Below are 19,046 nucleotides of genomic sequence, written 5' to 3'. Positions count from 1 at the left end.
TCATGCGTGAGCATTTTGAACACAGGTTGCCCTTTCACTGGTGTCAGCTGCAGAAGATCTCCGAAAACAATGATGTGTTTGCCACCAAATAACACATCATACTCTGTTTTGAGAACTTCTTGCATTCTCAAATGCACAAAGGCAAGCATGACATTGGAAACCATGCTTACTTCGTCAATGATAAGAAGTTTCATTTTCCTCAAGATTCTTGAAACTTCAAAACAAGCATCTCCAGATAGCTTGTGATATTGTAATTTGTTGTCATGCTCCACTGGCAGAATCAGTAAACGATGTAAAGTAATCCCTTTAATGTTATGTGCTGCCAGTCCAGTTGGAGCGGTGACAACACAAGACAGCGATGACTCTGTCCTTTCCTGCAAATAGCATGAAATTGCTTTAATGAGGAAACTTTTTCCAGTTCCCGCTTCTCCACTCACGTACAGTCGGACAGGCTTCAACGACGTACATGAGCACTCTTTCTTGTCATGACTTAATCCATGATCAATTTGCATGGTAACTTCGTCATATATTTTCCTCTGCTCAACGTTGAGTTGTCTTTCCAACTCTTCTAAGTTAACCGCATCCTCCTGAGCATGTGCCATGGCTCTTTCCACTTCATTCATGGCAGTGGCAGCTTCATTTTCGATAACAGGTCCTCCTAGTGGATCCTGACTCAATGAAGCAGAACTCTGACTGTCCTGAGAACTGTCTCTGGCAATCTCGGCTGCAATCGTTGCTTCCTGCTCAATTTCCGCATTCAACATTTCTACATATTTGGGAAAAGCAGGACATTCTATGGTCTCCTTGGCGGCATTGAAAGAGTCTTCGAAACAGAGGAAATCTCCAAGCAGTTCCTCTTCTGCACGCCAAGGCTTGAAAAGTTGCAAAAGTGCTAAATAGAAAAACTCCTTTTTTTCAGGAGATTCGCCACTCAATTTTCGATGGTTTACCAAGTGGCATTTTCTTTGCTTGACCAGACATCCCTCACTTCCTATTACAGCATACACTCCTTTCTCAGTATCTTCTTTGATGTTCCTCTTGAATATGTAATTTTGAAGAACCTCATACAGACAAACATTGTCGAGGTGACTGCTTCTATTTGGATAATATGTATCCAACATGTTGGTCTTCAAAATGTCGGTACTGTTTGGCTCCTTTTCCGCCAAATACTCAATTTCCCGCACAGGTTTCAGAACTCGATTACGCGTTGCAGCAAGACCAAGACTCGCCCAAACGATACTCCTGGACTTGGCATAGAGACTTGCTGAAGACAACCGGTCAGAGCATTCGTAAGCTCCAATTTCTCGATGCGACAACATCTTCAGACTGAAACTGTACAACTTCTTGCTGAGGCTCTTTTCATGGGAAATGTCCTCCCACATATCCTTCAATTCTGTCTTCTCTTTTTTGGTGATGTAAGACGTCACATACCGAGCCACAGCCATACAGTTATCAGCCACAAACTGTATATCCATGTTAGCATTCCACATGGACAAAATCACCGGGTTGTAGTCGTTGATGTACTTGGACTCTTCGTTCCTCTTCAAATTGTATGTGTTTTTAGGTGATTTCTTCATGACATTGTGTCGCAGCGAAGACATCAAACTGTTTACTCTTCCTTTAGAAATCACCGGTCGTGGAAAGCCGAAACGACATTTGGTGTAGAACTTGTCCTTGTTTCGGAATTTACGACGGCAGTACTTTCCACATCGATGGCTTTGGAAACGCAGAACTTTTTCTCTTAGGCTTTTCTTCTCCTTTGCGTTTGGAACAGCACACGTAGAATACTGTTGGATGAAACTCATCACTGAGTCTTCTGGATCCGTTCCAAATTTAGGTGCATCCTTGATCCACAGCAACATATGTATACGAGGAGCACCTCTTGCTTGGTACTCCTTTCTCCAGAAGAAATCCAACACCTCTCCAAGAGGTGGATTCTTCTTATTCATGATGAAAGACATCATAGCTTCAAATCTATGATTGAAGTACCTACATACATTGACTGGATCCAAAGAGCACAGTTCTCCGGGAGTCTTGAATTCGATGTTATCTACGTTAGCATTTGCCTCTCGTAGAAATTCAAGTAAGTCTTCCCAGCCATACTCGGCACAGCTCAGAGTGAGGAACCATGTGGGAGTACCTAAGTTTCTCAGCATACATTTTAAATCACCATGACGACGGTACCAGTACTCATTAGTACCACGCTGACACGCCATGAGATTAATCAGGTGAGAATCCAAAATACTGTCTTGGACATTGACTTTATCCATAAAGTCACTTGCCGAGATGTTTTGCATGTGTATACCACTTTTCAAGATGTGGTTCACTGCATATGACAGTCCAGACAGATCGCTTTCAAACAGGAGATGAAACAAATAGGGAATGCATTGTCGAAACCTAGCATCTCCTGCATACAATCGCAAAGTCCGGTATTCAGAAGCAGGAATTTGATGAGGTCGCTCATCATATCTTCCTCCCTGACCTGTTGGAAAAAGCTGTGGGAAACACCGAGCTTCCAAACTTTCCTCCCAAACACTAATGGGACTCCCTTTGGCTTGTTTCATTTGAAACAACTCAATAGCATTCCCCATGACTTCCTTGGAATGCAAAGGATGAACACTATAATGTTCATATATTTCTTCACTAGTAGAGGGTTCTACTTTCTCAATTTGACCAGCACACAAATCGCTATCCTCTTCCTCACTTACTTCCTCTTCTGCAACATATACATTCTTATAGTATTTTTTTTTTTCAAATACAATGTTGCCTTTTTAACTTTCCTAACATCTACTAAATCTTGCCATATTTTCTTATTCTTTGTCGGAACCCCATTAACTAAGATAACCAGAGGTTCCTCTTCCACTTTTTCTACTCCGATTGTGTTAATGTTTTTCTTCAAATCTAGAGGCAAATAAACAACTCTTCCCTTTAATCCTCTCTGTAAATCTGATGGAGGCAATTTCCCTGTCTTTGGCTCCATTCTTACAATAGCCTGAAAGGGATGGATACTTTGAATCAAAATAGATTCATAAGTATTTAAATCCTTCAATTCAGAAGGAATCTCAACCAATTCCAGATTATTATGAACTGCTCTAGCAGGCATCTGGTTTTGATTTAATTTGCAACAACAATAAGTACACACACGTTGATCGAATCCCAAATCAAAACAATTTTCTACCATCAAGTATGTTGCAAAATCCTTCCATTCACTATTATTTTCCCTTTCACTTTTTGCATATAAATCCACTAACTTAGTCTGATTCTTATAATAAGTGCGTCGACAACACACACAAGTGAAATTAGGCCTCTCACTTGATTTCACCTGAAACGTCGCAATTTCCCTCTGGAAATTATCTGTACTGGAAACCTGTACACTATCTTCCACATTACCCTCTTCTTCTGGGTCAATTTCAACATTCTCCTCTTTACTTCCAAAGTAACAAAACTCAATTTCTTCACATATGTTCTTCACATCTATTTCAGAACCATGCAAAAGAGCAGCGCATAATTGTTTAAGCATAATTGCTGGACTCTTAGCATAATACAACATTCTAACTAATTTCCTCACTTTATTATGATGCACAGCTAGCATCCTGAAATGATGAAAAACACTCTGGCATACTCTCCTGGAAAGACAAGCCAGTGAATGACCATGCAAACCTGTCACTTCTCTCACTCTGCAAGGATCTAATTCTTGCAACAACTTCATTTTCTGCTTCAAACTTTTCTTATTAAATGACCGTACAAAATCACAAAGCAAATTGATGGAATCCTGTCGCACACTGCAAATACTACTACACTTCCAGGTGTACACAGGACCCTTAGCACGTCTTCCTAAAACCTCATTACCTAACACCTCTTCTGCCTCTGTTGTCACAAGTTTTTCTTTTTCAACTGGACAACCATCTTTCACTTCATAAGCACGACCACTGGTGTCAACTGCATGCACCAAATCATTATCCTGGAAATAACTCTCTTCATTAAAAAATGCCTCACAGCTTGAACTATGCATCCATTCTCCAGAAAAAACTTCACAAAAATTACTACGATTAACTATTCTCTTCCATCTACTATTTCTTTTGAAATCATAAATTGCCTTGTTTAGCTTCCTAATTCTATTGATTATCAAAATAAATAACTTACGTTTAATTTCAAATGCCTGATCAATAACTTTCTCAACTTTTTTTTTTCTCTTATAAAAAACCAGTTTCTGTTGACCTTTCTTAATATTTTTTAACAAATTGCCAATTATCCTGTTGCGGAACATTCGTTTACGAATGTCCCTAAACTGTTGTTTCCTTCTACTATCATGCACAGAGTTATCTCTTGCTCTAGCAGTAACATTTTTGATTGGCCTTTCCTTTCCATTTGATTTGCTTATCTTTTTATGGACTGAAACATTTTCTGTAGTAATATTTTTTTTACTACACATATTTCTTATGAAATATTTTGTGCTCTTACCCGGTGCTTTCTTCGTGACTTGACAAATCTTTTTGTTAGAGGACTGCTGCTTATTTTGTTTCACCTGCTGTCTTTGACGTTTTGCAGCCTTTCTCTGTCTTTCTATTGTTGGCATGGTGAAATCTTGAAATGATCTGCAGTTGAATCTGTGGTAAAATATAATAAAAAATGTTATTAACCATTATTACCAAACAGTAAATCAATAACAATGATCAAAAACTTAACACACTACTTGACATTTTAAATAGAAGATTTTTTAGTCCTTGGCAAATTTACAATACAGAAATAGCAGAAAAGAAATGACATTTATATTTATGTTACCTGTGCTATTTTATATGTGAATCTGATCTAATTTTATGAGCATATTTTAATATTTTATTGAAGACACTACACATAACCTGTTTTTGAAGGTGTCTTTATTTTTAAATTAAACGGTTTACATTTTTACTTTTTATTAATTATACATTTTAAAAATAAATGTTTATATTTCCATAGGCTCAAGCAGGTCAGCTTCCCACCCTATGTCATATAATTCGGACAAATCTGCATCCTCATCACGCTCTTCTTCATCCTCAGGATTTAAATCATCCAATGGATCAACATCCACTGATGTTTCAATTACAAGTTCAATGATGAGGTCAAAATCAACTGATTGCAGATTGTCACTCATGTTGATGTTGTCTTTATCTTTAAAGAAAGATAACAACAATGAGATGTTGCAGAGTAAGAGACAAATCTCAGAGATTATAATAGTAAAATTGTTTAACAAGAGTAATATTTTGCAGCTATTATTTAGCCATGTCCAGCAATGCTGATCAGGTGAAGACTATGTCTAATTTTTCAGTGAACAGGACTCATCTCTTCTTAACCTTGGATAAGCCTCACCGACTCTGTGTGTCCTGCACATACTTAAATGTAAAGGGGCAGATTTATGTTAAATGGCACATCCCCAGGCATGCACCAGTTAACGTGCACCGCTGCTCTGCCACCCATGGTGTGCCGTATTTACAATCAGATAGGAGAAAACTGCGTCAAAACCCTGCGCCTGCTTTAAGCAGGCATAGGTCTTGACGCAACATTGTGGAGATGGGGCACCCCTGAGCCTTGCTTGAGCTGCATCGCACTTGCGATACAACTCCAGCAATCACTACCTTTACATCACAGATACATCACGCATCTGTGCCATTTTTGCCCCATGATGCCCCGCATTGTAAATGCAGCACACCATGGGTGGCGGAACAGCGGCACAGGATGACTGACACATCCCTGGTGATGCACCAGTCATCATAAATCTATCCCTAATCTTCTTATCTTGTTACAGATGAACCGCCATATGTACCATCAAACTATTTTGCATTTCCTAAATAGCGAATTTTAAGGAATAAATAGCAATTCTTTACCATTCCTAATTTGCAATGAGCAAATTGCTAATTGCAAGTTACCCATTCATTTCCATGGGCTAGGAGCCTCATAGGAATGAAGGTTTAATTTGCGATTAGCAATTTGCTCATCACAAATTAGGAATTTTTCCAAGGGTGCAGGGGTGTCTCAAGAACACCCTGCTGCACCCCTGAAAAAGAAAATTGGGGGCATATGGCACACATACATGCCCTAAGGGCATGTGTTGGCGTCATATGGGACCTTTTGTTTTTTTGAAAAAAAGCTTTTTGAAAAGAATTCACAAATTACCACCAATTTACCACAATAGTTTCCAAATCCTTAATGTCATTTTTTACATATTTTTTGTTTGATACATTGCATTTAAGTAATCGCAAAATTTGCAAATCCTTCAGTGCAATCGCAAAATAAGGAATAGCAAATTTTGCTATTCCTTATTTTGCATCAAACTTGTTTGATACATACCATTTGTCTAATTAGCATTCGCAAAGGCCGAAATTCGCAGAATTTTGATCTTTGCGAATGCTAATTAGCTTGATACATATGGCCCCAAGTGAGGCCTGTCTTGCAACATGGTGCATCTTTTGCATCACTGCTGCATCGGTTTCATGTGGTACGTTTTTTTTACACCATGACATGTCTGCCTAAAAGCATCAATTTGTAATTTTGTCGCCTCATAGCAAATCTTTTGCACCGCCGCTGCATCATAAAAGTGACGCACAGTGGCGCAAAAGAGGCATACACCTATCATAAATCTGTCCCTAGCATTTTAAATGATTAATCCAGGATGACGATAAGGTGTGGCCTATCCAGAGGTTTGTTTAAGGGGAGGCCTACTCAGGATTGCAGATTAAAGTTACGCTTGATGAAGAATACAGAAGAGATAATACATGTAAAGGCCTACCAATGAAGTAAGTGATTTGCACTTTATTTCGCCAGTCATCATAAATGTATCCCTAAGCTTCTTATCTTGTTACAGATGAACCACCATATGTACCATCAAACTATTTTGCATTTCCTAAATAGCGAATTTTAAGGAATAAATAGCAATTCTTTACCATTCCTAATTTGCAATGAGCAATTTGCTAATTGCAAATTACCCATTCATTTCCATGGGCTAGGAGGCTCATAGGAATGAAGGTGCAATTTGCGATTAGCAATTAGCTCATCACAAAATAGGAATTTTTTCAAGGGTGCAGGGGTATCTCAAGAACACCCTGCTGCACCCCTGAAAAAGAAATTTGGGGCATATGGCGCACATACATGCCCTAATGGCATGTATGGGCGTCATATGGCACCTTTTGTTTTTTGGAAAAAAATGCTTTTTGAAAAGAATTCGCAAATTACCACAAACTAGAAGTTGGTGGTAGTTTCCAAATCCTTAATGTCATTTTTTACATATTTTTTGTTTGATACATTGCATTTAAGGAATCGCAAAATTTGCAAATCCTTCAGTGCAATCGCAAAATAAGGAATAGCAAATTTTGAATTAAGGACATTTTAAGTCATTTCCACATGTGCAGTGTTTTCAAATTATGATTTGAAAATCGTTTTTGGGGAAAAATAATGGTTTGCAAATTTATGACAAGGACATAATGGTGTATGCTTCTCTATAAGGCATTTCAGTGTCTCTGATGTCATTTTTCCCATATTACATTATAAGACCTTTCCCCATGGAGCACATTCCTTGTAAATATGCTCCCACCTGTGCATGGTGAATTTAGATTTTGACTGTTTGAGTCACATAGCCATGTTAAAAGTGACCCAAAAAAATTGCAAACGCTTTAAAAAAACACATTCATGTGTCTTAAGGACATTTTAAGTCATTTCCCCATGGACAGTGTTTTGTAAGTGGCGCAAAAGAGGCATACACCTATCATAAATCTGTCCGTAGCATTTTAAATGATTAATTCAGGATGACGATAAGATGTGGCCTATCCAGAGGTTCGTTTAAGGTGAGGCCTACTCAGGATTGCAGATTAAAGTTACGCTTGATGAAGAATACAGAGGACATAATACATGTAAAGCTCTACCAATGAAGTAAGTGATGTCCACTTCATTGCGCCAGTCATCATAAATCTATCCCTAAGCTTCTTATCTTGTTAGACATCAACCGCCATATGTATCATATAACTATTTTGCATTTCCAAAATAGCGAATTTTAAGGAATAAATAGCGATTCTTTACCATTCCAAATTTGCAATGAGCAAATTGCTAATTGCAAATTACCCATTCATTTCCATGCGCCAGGATGCCCATATGAAAGAAGGTGCAATTTGCAATTAGCAATTAGCTCATCGCAAATTAGGAATTTTTCCAAAGGTGTAGGGGTGTCTCAATAACACCCTGCTGCACCCCTGAAAAAGAAATTTGGGGGCATATGGCGCACATAAATTTTAACAACATTCCTTTACCTCAAAAACGATTTTCAATTCATAATTTGAAAACACTGCCCACAGGGAAATTACTTAAAATGTCCTTAAGACACATGAAAGTGTTTTTTTATTGCCTTTCCAGCATGGTTGGGTCACTTTTAACATGGCTATGTAACACAAACATTTAAAATCTAAATTTGCCATGCACAGGTGGGAGCATATTTACAAGCAATTTGCGCCACAGAGAAAGGTCTTACATTAAAATGGGAAAAATAACATCAGGGACAGTCAATTGCCTTATAAAGAAGCATACACCATTATGTCCTTGTCATAAATTTAAAAACAATTCCTTTTCCCCAAAAACGATTTTCAAATCATAATTTCAAAACACTGCACATGGGAAAATTACTTAAAATGTCCTTAAGACACATAAAAGCGTTTTTTAATTGCCTTTGCAGCATGTTTGTATCACTTTTAACATGGCTATGTAACACAAACATTAAAAATCTAAATTTTCCTTGCACAGGTGGGAGCATATTTACAAGCAATTTGCGCCACATAATTCATAATTTTCTCCTTAAAGCACACTATTCTCTATCTAAATTAAAGAAATATTTTCTCACCTTAGCAAATACTTTGAGTTTGAAAACAGTCTCAGAAACACACCAATTTGTCTTCAGCAGAGCAAAAGGTATGCACTCCAGAGTCTGCAGCTATCAAAAGCACAGAAATGTTGTAATTCTTCACACATATCTCTCATGTCACCCAATCAAAACTCTTCCCTCACTTTTTTTCAAATGAAAACCCTTCCCCCCTCTGCCCTTTCTGCCTTTTCTGCATGGCAACCACCTCTTGGAAGACTTCTGGTGTTTGCAAGTTCACACAACAATGTTGCAATTGAACTCTGAACTCTCAGTGCACCTGCATATCCAGTGCATTCTTTCATTTAATGATTTTTTATTGACCATTCAAAATACATCTTTCAAATAACTCATCCGTGCACCCTAACTTTCTGTTTTCAGCAATCAAAATCCACCAATCACTGTTACTGCTTCATGAACACAGAAACTCCACAGTTTTTTTCATTTTAAACTCTCATTTTTTCAACTGCCATTTCATTGCCACACTTCATCTGACTGCAGGAGAACCTTCTCTCACCATGTTTTCTGTCTGGATTGTTGGACATAGTTATATTCACTGGGCTCAAAGGTACACTGAAAACAGGAATTTACCTAACCTCAATTTACAAGATGTGGAAATTAAGTGGTTTGGCCACAGAGGATTAAAATGTCACCAATTGATACCATTGGTGAAAACCTTTATGCATTTGCCCAAACCTGACCTGTTAATTGTGCACTGTGGAGGTAATGACTTGGGCACTTTGACTGGTGTAGGTCTGGAAATGCTTTTAAAGGACACCTTTGAGCAATTGATGGCACTTTTTCCTCAGACTGCCTTGGTATATTCAAATATATGCCAAAGACAGAAATGGAGGTGGTCAAACCAATTTTGTCCACAAATTGAGAAGTCGAGGAAGCATGTAAACAAATCTGTTTCAGCTTACATGAGAGACCATGGAATGGTCTCCCTGTACAACAATAACTTGTGTTACTACATGCAAGATATCTACAGAGGAGATGGAGTTCACTTCTCAGATGAGGGCAACAGAATTTTCACTCTGAATTTAAGAATGTGCATTGGTACCTACTTATAAGTACTTAAATGTACCATAAACCCAAAAGCTCTTCTCAGAGCTACCCTACATCTGATCACTCACAATTATTATTTTACTCTAACATTTTTCACTAATTTTCAACAAAGTACGCTCCCTGGGGCGCTACCCGGTACGCGAACCGGGAGCTAACCTCGCGAAATTTTTAAAAAAAATGTTTTTTTATCGCACATATGGGCCTCCTCAGCCACCCTCACAAAACCTAGGGGGTCAAGATAAGTCTACCGTGCCCCCTTCTACCCATTCTGAACATTATTTGCCCTCCATCTTGTATCTTAATTCGACCGAAACACAAAATGGTGGACTCCCGTTACGCTTAAGGTTCGCGAACCGGGGCGCTCAACGGTTCGCGTACCGGGTCGCTCCCTGGGAAGCGCACCATCAAAAAAGGTGGGAAAGTAGTTCACAGAAAAGCCACTGGAGACAATTTCACCAAATATAGACTAGCTCATACTACATACCAATCCCTACCATTTTCACAAATTTGATTGGAATTCCATTTAGCCATTTAGCCTGTAGACCTCTCTAAATACCGTGAGGTAAATTACTTCACAAAACACATCTGAAGTGTTGGAATTGACAACCAATTAAAATGTTACTTTCATTTTCTACTTTTTTTACCTGACATTTGATTGGTTATATACCTGAATATATATAAAGGAAGAGAAGAAAACACAGCCATTTTGACTACTACTTCTTGCTGTACATTTCAATAGGATTTTCACTAATTCCTTCAACTTCTATCTAAAGGTAAGTTTTTATTTTTAAAACTGAAGTATATTGTGCACTATAAGTTAATATGGTAAACTTTTTCTTATAGTTATATACTATCCCTCTGTAGTAGTTATAGATTTAGATAGACTTCTCTGTTATAGTTATGGATGGAGTTAGGCTTCTCTTGTATAATTATGAATTTACTTACGTTAAATCACACACACTTTTTTATATTCCTACTTCCACTCTGATACTATACACTGCCCAAAATTAATCCCAACAGTGCCCTATCTCTACTAATATATATTTTTTTAATCTAAATTTCAGGCAAAATGGAAGGCGAACAGAAAGTTGAATTTCAAATTGTCCTGCAAGAGAGCAGCCAAGAAATCAATGATGAAAATGATATTGAATTTTTCGATGAAACTTTAGACAAAGAACTACTGCAATGTGTACAAGCAGTAGATAACCTCCTTGAAAATGAGGACATTTTACACCCTCAGAGACTACAATGTATATTCAATGATAATTATGAAATTTCTGACAATGAAATGTTAGAAAGTTTAATAAATTATGAAACACAATCACAATAAAAAAAAATGCTTAAAAAATAAAGAAAATAAAAAATAATCAACAAAACCAACAATCAATTAACATACAGCATTTGAAAAGTCTATCATTCATTTTTCATTGCAGTACGCTGCCCAGAACGCTTCCCGGTTCGCGGACCGGGCGCTCCCCACGCAAAAAAAACAAAAAAATTGTTTTGTTTTTTTTGCCCCGCAGGGCCCTTTTAAAACCTCCACATTAAACCTAGGGGGTCAGGGAGGATCTAGTATGCCCCCTTATGGTTATTTCCCCCTTTGTTTTGGCCTCCTCTTGTCTCTCAATCCTACCGAGAGACAAGATGGCGGCCGCTCCGGACTGTTTAGAATGTTGACAGACACCGGAGAGCCAATCAGCTTAGCTACGCGAAGTTCCGGTACGCTTAAGGTCCGCGGACCGGAGCGCTGCCCGGAGCGCGCTTACAGATATATATCTTTTTTTAAACGTTAATTTCTCAAAATCCACTGGAGCACATATATTGAGACCTAGAAAAGGCACATCGGGCTACCAGTCCCTACAATTTTGCCAAGTTTCATGCAAATCCATTCAGCCGTTCGGGCTAAAAGTGAGGCCAACCGCCCTATGGAAAACTCAATGTTAAAAACACGTTTTGGGACCCCCCTTTTTTCTCGGCCCCCCCTTGACGAACCCCCCCCAAATTTCCAGGGGCTGCTCAGAAACAAAATGTTCCATTTTCCAGAAAATTTCAGCCAATTCCGTCCACAAACGCCAAAGTTATTAGACATAGAATTTTCAAAAATCCCATAGGGAAAAAATCCTAACTATATATACCTACTGGCGACCGCCAGTAGGTAATATTTAAAAATTGATATTTAATACAACTCTATTGTTGTAAATTATATATCTTTTTTCGATATTTTTGTACTTACCTTTTTAAGTATAGGCAGTCAATATTTTTGCATTTTTCCCGCGAAATATTTTACATCTATATTTTTTAGGTTGATATTCTGTCAGTGAACCTTTGGTTCCTAAGCCAAAACTCAAATAATACCAGCACACTGTTACCTGGGGACTTGGGGTGGGGGTGAACGTTCTCCGGTACCATGCAGGGAGCCTTTTCCATCCTAATTCACTAGTATTGGAAACTAGCGCTCAGCTTACTTCACATGTGATGGCAGAATAATCTAAAAACAGAGCAAGCAAGACTGAATTGTTGTGTTTTACTCTCAACAGGAAAATGGTCTTGCAGAGTGAGTCTTGGCTATTTCTGATTGACCCACCAGAGCCAAAGAACTACATAGTCTCTTGTGAGCTCTTTATTATTTTAATACCTGTGCATCAATGCTTCATGTCATTCTTTCAGGTTAACTTGGTCTTTGGTGGATCACCGGTACCTAAACCACACAATCCCATGTATCAGCACCAGCTGGCAGACGTTCTACAAAATGTGACCATGTATCAGAAACCCCCGAGTTTTTTAACTCAGCGGAAGGCCTCTGACTAAGGGCCTAATTACGATGTCGGAGCGGACTTACATCTGCCCGACACCTTTGCAGTCTCAGGACCGACCGACCTCCGGTCTGCGGTACTGACACCACAATTACAATCCGCTCACACATGGTGCGGTCGCATACTCCCATTTGTCTATAGGAGCTTGTGCTGTGGCCATAAACCGGTCGTAGCACAAGCTTCCATAGACAAATGGGAAAATCTGTCCACCCCTGCACCGCGTGGCAGGCCCCCCAAGGTGCCTGCCACGCGGTGCAGGGATTAACAGCAAGGCACCATAGGTGCCCACTTGGCCACCAACCTGAGTCCACAGAATGAAGGGGGCCCTGCTAGGGGCCCCTAATGTCACTTTCCGACAGGCTTACGCCGGTTTCAGTTTCTACCACCTGCATTGTAATGCGGCAGTCAAAAATGAAACGGCAAATCATCATAGTAAGGGCCTTAATGTTTTTACCAAAATCCTCTAAAGTTCTGTAACTTGATGATGACCTATCTCTATCTGAAAGGGGGGAAATACCATGGCTGTATCGAGTCATAGATAGAGTGCAGAATAAAGGTATACATCACTTCACCCATGCCTGACCACAGCCATGCCATAAAATAGTTGAAATAATATATAAACCAGATGAACTGTCAGGTTCAGTCAATTAGGGTGGGTGGGGACCTTGATAAAACAGAGTGGAATCAGTTATTCATCTGCTATGTTTCCTTGCTGCTGCTGCTCTCTCTGTGGTAACCTCTGACTTGTACAAAGCCTGGCATAATAAAGAAGACAGACAGATTTGATGTGAGCTGCATGCATGTGAATGTGTGCATGTGTGTGTGGAGAGGCACATGTCTTAGAGTTTGACTGTAGGTACTCTGTCACACATGTGATGGATATCTCGACCATCTTATTACAATTGCATTTACATTTTGGTGGACAGGTACTCTATCACAAAAGTGGCAGATATTCTGTCCGCCTTATTACAAGGGCACTAGGTTATGATGCACTTGTAATAAAGCTGATGGGATATATTATTCATCAATGTTTGTGAAAGAGAACCCGCAAAGTCTACATCAGTCCGTTAGTCTGCCGGTGTTTATGACCATGAAATTATACAAACACTACACAAGCAGAGCATATGTACACCAAGCATTACACAAGCAGAGCATATGTATACCACAAGAAAAGGGGTGAAAGACACCCAATACAAGTGGTGAACATACGTAACTTGAAAGTAACCTAATATAAGCACATGAAGTTCACAAAAAACCATGGGGCCCAATTGCAAGTTGGATGGGACAGAATTCTAGAACAGATTTCCATTCCACCCAATCACAGGTGGGAGGGTTCTCCCACAGCTGAATTTACTTTGTCCTGCAACATACAGACCCAACTTTGTTGGCTGAAAATTCCAGCCAGTAATATTGTTGAGGGGATAGGGCTTAATTGCAGTGCGACCCATTTTCCAGATGCTGCTGAGACAGCTGTCCCACTCAGACATCCCTACTCAGCCAGATGGTCTTTCAATCAGCTTGAAAGGTATGAGGGAGTACACAAACACAAAATAATCTCAATACAGTGCAACCAATTTGGTCACACAAAATAATCCACTCGACAACTAAGGGTCTTATTTTGATGTCGACACGTTGCGAAAACAGGACCGACAGACCTCCGGTCAGCGGTCCAGAGCGCCTAATCACAATGCGACAGCATATGGTGAGGTTACATACTCCTATTCCTCTATGGAAGCTCAGGTTACGGCCGTAACACAAGCTCACATAGAGGAATGGGAGTCTGTGTTTATCCCTGCACCATGAGGTGCCTGCCACAAGGTGCAGGGATCAACAAGGGGGCACCTATGGCGCCCCCTTGGCCCCTAACCAGAGGCCAAAAACAGAGCTGGGCCGTGCTAGGTGTCCCCCAAACACGCTTTCCATGTCGGAAAGGCCGGCATGGAAACCCTGCCGAAACCGTGCATCGTAATCCAGAAGGCGGAAACGCCTTCCATTTGGATTACGGGCTGGTCTCCGACTGGCAGACGGGCTCCTGGAGCCTGTCGGAAGCCAGCCAGAATGACCGTCCGGTTTCAATTCCGACCGGCTGTATTGTGATCAGCCGGTCGGAATTAAAACTGACGATCTCAGTTGTAAGACCTACAATCTAAGGTCGGAGGCTTTACGACCGAGATCGTAATTGGGCCCTTTATCTGAAATTAGTAAACAGAGCTGGTTGATGTTCGAGTAGGGCAGCAACGGAGTCTGTGATGTCTGTGCAGCGTGCAGCGAAGTGATGCAGAGCCCACAGGATGTGGTGCAAGCAGCGGCTCGTTGATGGAGTCGGAGAGACAAGGCTTGTGTTGCAAAGTGAGGCGCTGCTCTCTGCTGTGCCTTCAGAACAGAGTCTGCGACGTACTCGGTGACGGAGTTAGCTTCTTTTTTCTTCTGTGGCAACTGGAACCAGCGGAACCAGAGACGGTGCCCAGAAGGATGGTGAGGTCTTTGCTGTTCCTGAGACCTCTTGAACAGGGGGCAAACTCCAATTCAAGCCCTTGGAGATACTTTCTCAAGCAGGATGCACTTACAGTTCCTCTCCTTGGTGGGAAACAGCCACTGCAGGCCAACCCCAGACAGCACACATCAAAGGGGTAGTAGTCCTCCTCCAGTTTCTCCAGCTCTTCTCCTTGGCAGAGGTTCCTCTTGAAGTCCCAAAAGTGATCTAAAGTTCTGAGGTCTGGGACCCAATATTATATACAACAAAATCCATTGTTCACTGGTGGCAGAGAAGCTCTGTGCTCAGTCAAAACCAGTTCTGTCCTCTCTGGTGCAGCTTCCTGGCAGGAGGTGGAGACAGCATTGTGGAAGGCAGACTAGGCCCATTCAGTTGAAAGGAAATCTCCTCCCCCTACTCTAAATGCAGCCCAGGTCTATTCAGCCCAGCCCAGACTCATCCAGACTCTCTGGAGCCACTGCACAGCCCCAGCCCCTGTCACTCCAAAGCCAGACAGTCAATACACATCCTAGCAGAGGCACACTGGATGGCTAAGCATGAAAATACCTACTTTCTAAAAGTGGCATTTTCAAGCACAGAATGTAAAAATCACTCTCACTCAAAGATGCATTTTAATATTCTGAGCTCAGGCATACTAAACTTTATTTTCCATCCTTGTTCCTAGGGGTAGTTATGTTTATAAGATGTTATAAATAAACTCCCCATTCTATCCTATGGGCACCGGTAGCCTTGCAATAGTGAAAAAATAAATTGGCAGTATTTCACTATCAGGACATGCCACACACACCAGGGCATGTCATACCTTTCACATACACTGCAACCTGCCCACATGGGTACCTTGGGCCTACATTAGGGGTGACTGACATATACGAAAAGGGAAGGGTAGTGCCTGGTAAGCTGGTGCACTTGTCAAGTCGACATGGCAGTACTAGACTGCACACAGATACTGCAGTGGCAGATCTGAGTCACATTTACAGGATGCTTGTGTGGGTGGCACGATCAGTGATGCAGGCCCACTAGCAGCATTTAATTTACTGGCCCTGGGCACAAACAGGACACTGTACTAGGGACTGACAAGTAAATCAAATATGCCAACCATGGAATTACTCATCCATAACAACAATTTACAGGGAGCGGACTAAAGTGCAGCATCCCAATCTTTGTCTATCAGGTAGTTCTATGCAGCCATGACATTTATTTCTGCAATCCCCCGAATGTGAGACGTGTCTGCAGGGTGTCATGGTTCATGTTTTTGAATTTTGAAGAGACTTTATCATATTTTTCGTGATGTTTGTTGTATGATTTACAGTAAACATTATCAGGGCTCGGCTCGTTGACAGGCTCTAAGAGTCAAGCCATTCCCGTGGGTCGGTTCTGGTTTAACTCTCCATGTTAATTTGTTGGCTCACCCACCTCTATTTGGCACTTTTGAAATGCTTTGTACATCTGGCCCTAGATGTGGGGTTAAGAATAGTAAATCTATATTGTCCTCTATATACGTACCTTGATGGTATGTTTTTAGCGAAAATCATGGATACAATATTTTAGCAGGTTAATATTAAAACCAGAATATAGTGGCAAACCACTGAGGATTACATCGTGTAATTTCTTTGTAGCCATATGTTTTGTCTTGGCCCCCCTCTCTCTGACAGATGGTCACTACGGTCCTAAAGGAGTTTGGTGGGAGTTTCAACTCAACCCAGGGATTAACTGGGGCGTTTGCATGCTTAGCTGCTCTCTGGCCTCCTTGGTTCTACTCGCTGGTGCCAACTGGCATGACGAAGCGTAGCCAACTAGACAGACATCCAATGTAGGTTTACAACCCACACCACCGGGTGAGGAAAGGTTTCCTGATGCTAATAACTTGCAGGCAGACTATTTGATATTTTCGCTGGAAGAGAAAGACTCCAGCTCTGAGACAAACATTAAGCAATTTATTATTGCACCGTTTCCCAGACAGACTGTTTTTAACCCTCCTCCTCCTACCTTTCTCCTTCCTCTTTTCACTCCCAAGGGGGACACACTTTAAGAAGTGGCAAATCCCAGCCTCGTCTCGTCTGCCGTGAGAGTGGAGGATTCTCCTCAGGGAGGAGAGGGCTCTGAAAGGCAACGCTCCTCCTGGCACGCCACGAGCCGGCAGCCCGGGAAACGCTGACAGCCGAAATTACAGGTAAACGCTGTACAATTACCAGCAATCAGCCCGAGTGAGAATTCAAAAGGGGAGCCATTTCACTCAGCAAATTATGATAAGCCCCCTTCTCAAGCTTGTGTATCGCTTTATGGGCCTTGGCGTAATGTACAGTCAAGACATCGCGCGCTAACCAGCGGCGCAGACCTCGTGACCACGCCTGTCACTCACTATTTAACCGCGTGACGCACCACTGACAGTTCAACTGCTTGGCTCGTTGGCGCACGTGAGATTGTGAAAAATTGTAACGTCGGCCAATGAAAATAAATCACGATATTGCAGATCTTCCAAGAGTAATTTGGCCGTGTGGCAGAGCAATGAAAAATGCCTTTACGCTTTCCAAAAACCTGAACCTCTACAATTATTTTCTGTGGGTAGATGTGACCCAGTATTTTTCTTGACTTGGAGCCTTATTTAAAGGTGTGGCTGGCGAGTACCCTTCCACCTAGCTCCTGGTTCACGGGTCGCATTTCAAGGTGAGTGTTTACAAAGGTGGAGCATCGGCCAGCTTGCCGTCAGCTATAACCTTACCCGCATCATTGACTTCCAGGGCACAGGATGTCCTGCCCTATTTAGAGACCTATTTCGACTCACCCACTTCATCTAGAGGTGGGGTAAGCACTGTGTTTATGATGGTGTGGCCCCAGCCAGCTTTGCCTTCAGGGATACTGTGTGGATGGAGGAGATTAATGACATGGCTACATGGCCCAATGAATGAACGAATAATGTGATGGGGTAGGAGTGGGTGAATTGATTAAATCAAGAATAGATGGCAATGAATAAAGACTTTTCGCTTTAAGGAGCAAACATTCTCAATGCACTGCCCAAGGGTGTGTAAAATCACTCTCCCCAAACACTACGACCACCAATCCTTGTGAAGCATGCATAGCCCGGGTGTCTTTAACACTGTGCACTGATTTAGCGCATCAAATAGTTAAACACGAAGCATTAAGTTTTGATCTAAAATGGAAGAGAGAAACTGATAACCATGAAGCAGGTTAATTGAACAATGTAGATACAGGAAACCAATGCCTTGACTTTGGCTTCCGCTTGAACATATTATGTGATCTTAGCCAATTATTTTTTATTCACAGTGCCATCTTTTCATTTATTGCCAGATGAGAGCGCCCTCACATCCATCAGTTCGGGGCACGCACTGCATAACAACAAAAGAGAATAATGTTACTCAGTTGAGAGAAACACACTATGCCATGTATAAGGGGCAAAAGAAAACTGACTTTCTTCTTGGTGCACCAACAGTTTTACTGTCAGAGCTGTAGTGGTGGGGCATGAATGTTCTTAAGTTCATGATTAGAAACAATTATAACAACGCTATTTAATGATCTGGTATAATGTAATCTACTAAACTGAAATTTGTTGTGACCGTCGCATTATAAAGAAATTCTCTGTTTTGATTTTTGAATAGTCATTATCATATATGTACTGGTCTCCCTGCGCCAAGCCACAGCCTACGCCTCACCCCTTTGCCCCTACATCGTGAAGGTCAGTATTGTTCGTGCATGTCACTGCAGGAGGCAACAACCAACCACATGTAAAAATAAATGGTTTTGAAACAGGTGTGGTCTGACTGGGCATGTTTTAATACCG

The 19,046-nt window shown here is 41.0% G+C and overlaps 1 long non-coding RNA gene across 1 annotated transcript in view; it reads right to left on the bottom strand.

The window, feature by feature from the left end:
- Positions 1-17,520, bottom strand: part of LOC144783092 (uncharacterized) — a 37,088-nt gene extending 19,568 nt beyond the window's left edge. The window contains exon 1 of the long non-coding RNA XR_013601399.1: positions 17,237-17,520. This is a non-coding gene — a long non-coding RNA (uncharacterized LOC144783092). The remainder of the gene's footprint in view (positions 1-17,236) is intronic.
- Between the last annotated feature and the right edge of the window lie 1,526 nt (positions 17,521-19,046).

Source organism: Lissotriton helveticus, chromosome 9 (assembly GCF_964261635.1).
Source record: "Lissotriton helveticus chromosome 9, aLisHel1.1, whole genome shotgun sequence".
In the NCBI taxonomy this organism is placed as follows: Eukaryota; Metazoa; Chordata; class Amphibia; order Caudata; family Salamandridae; genus Lissotriton; species Lissotriton helveticus.
The sequence above is the reverse complement of the archived record's forward strand: the minus strand, read 5'-3'. Positions and strand labels throughout refer to the sequence as shown.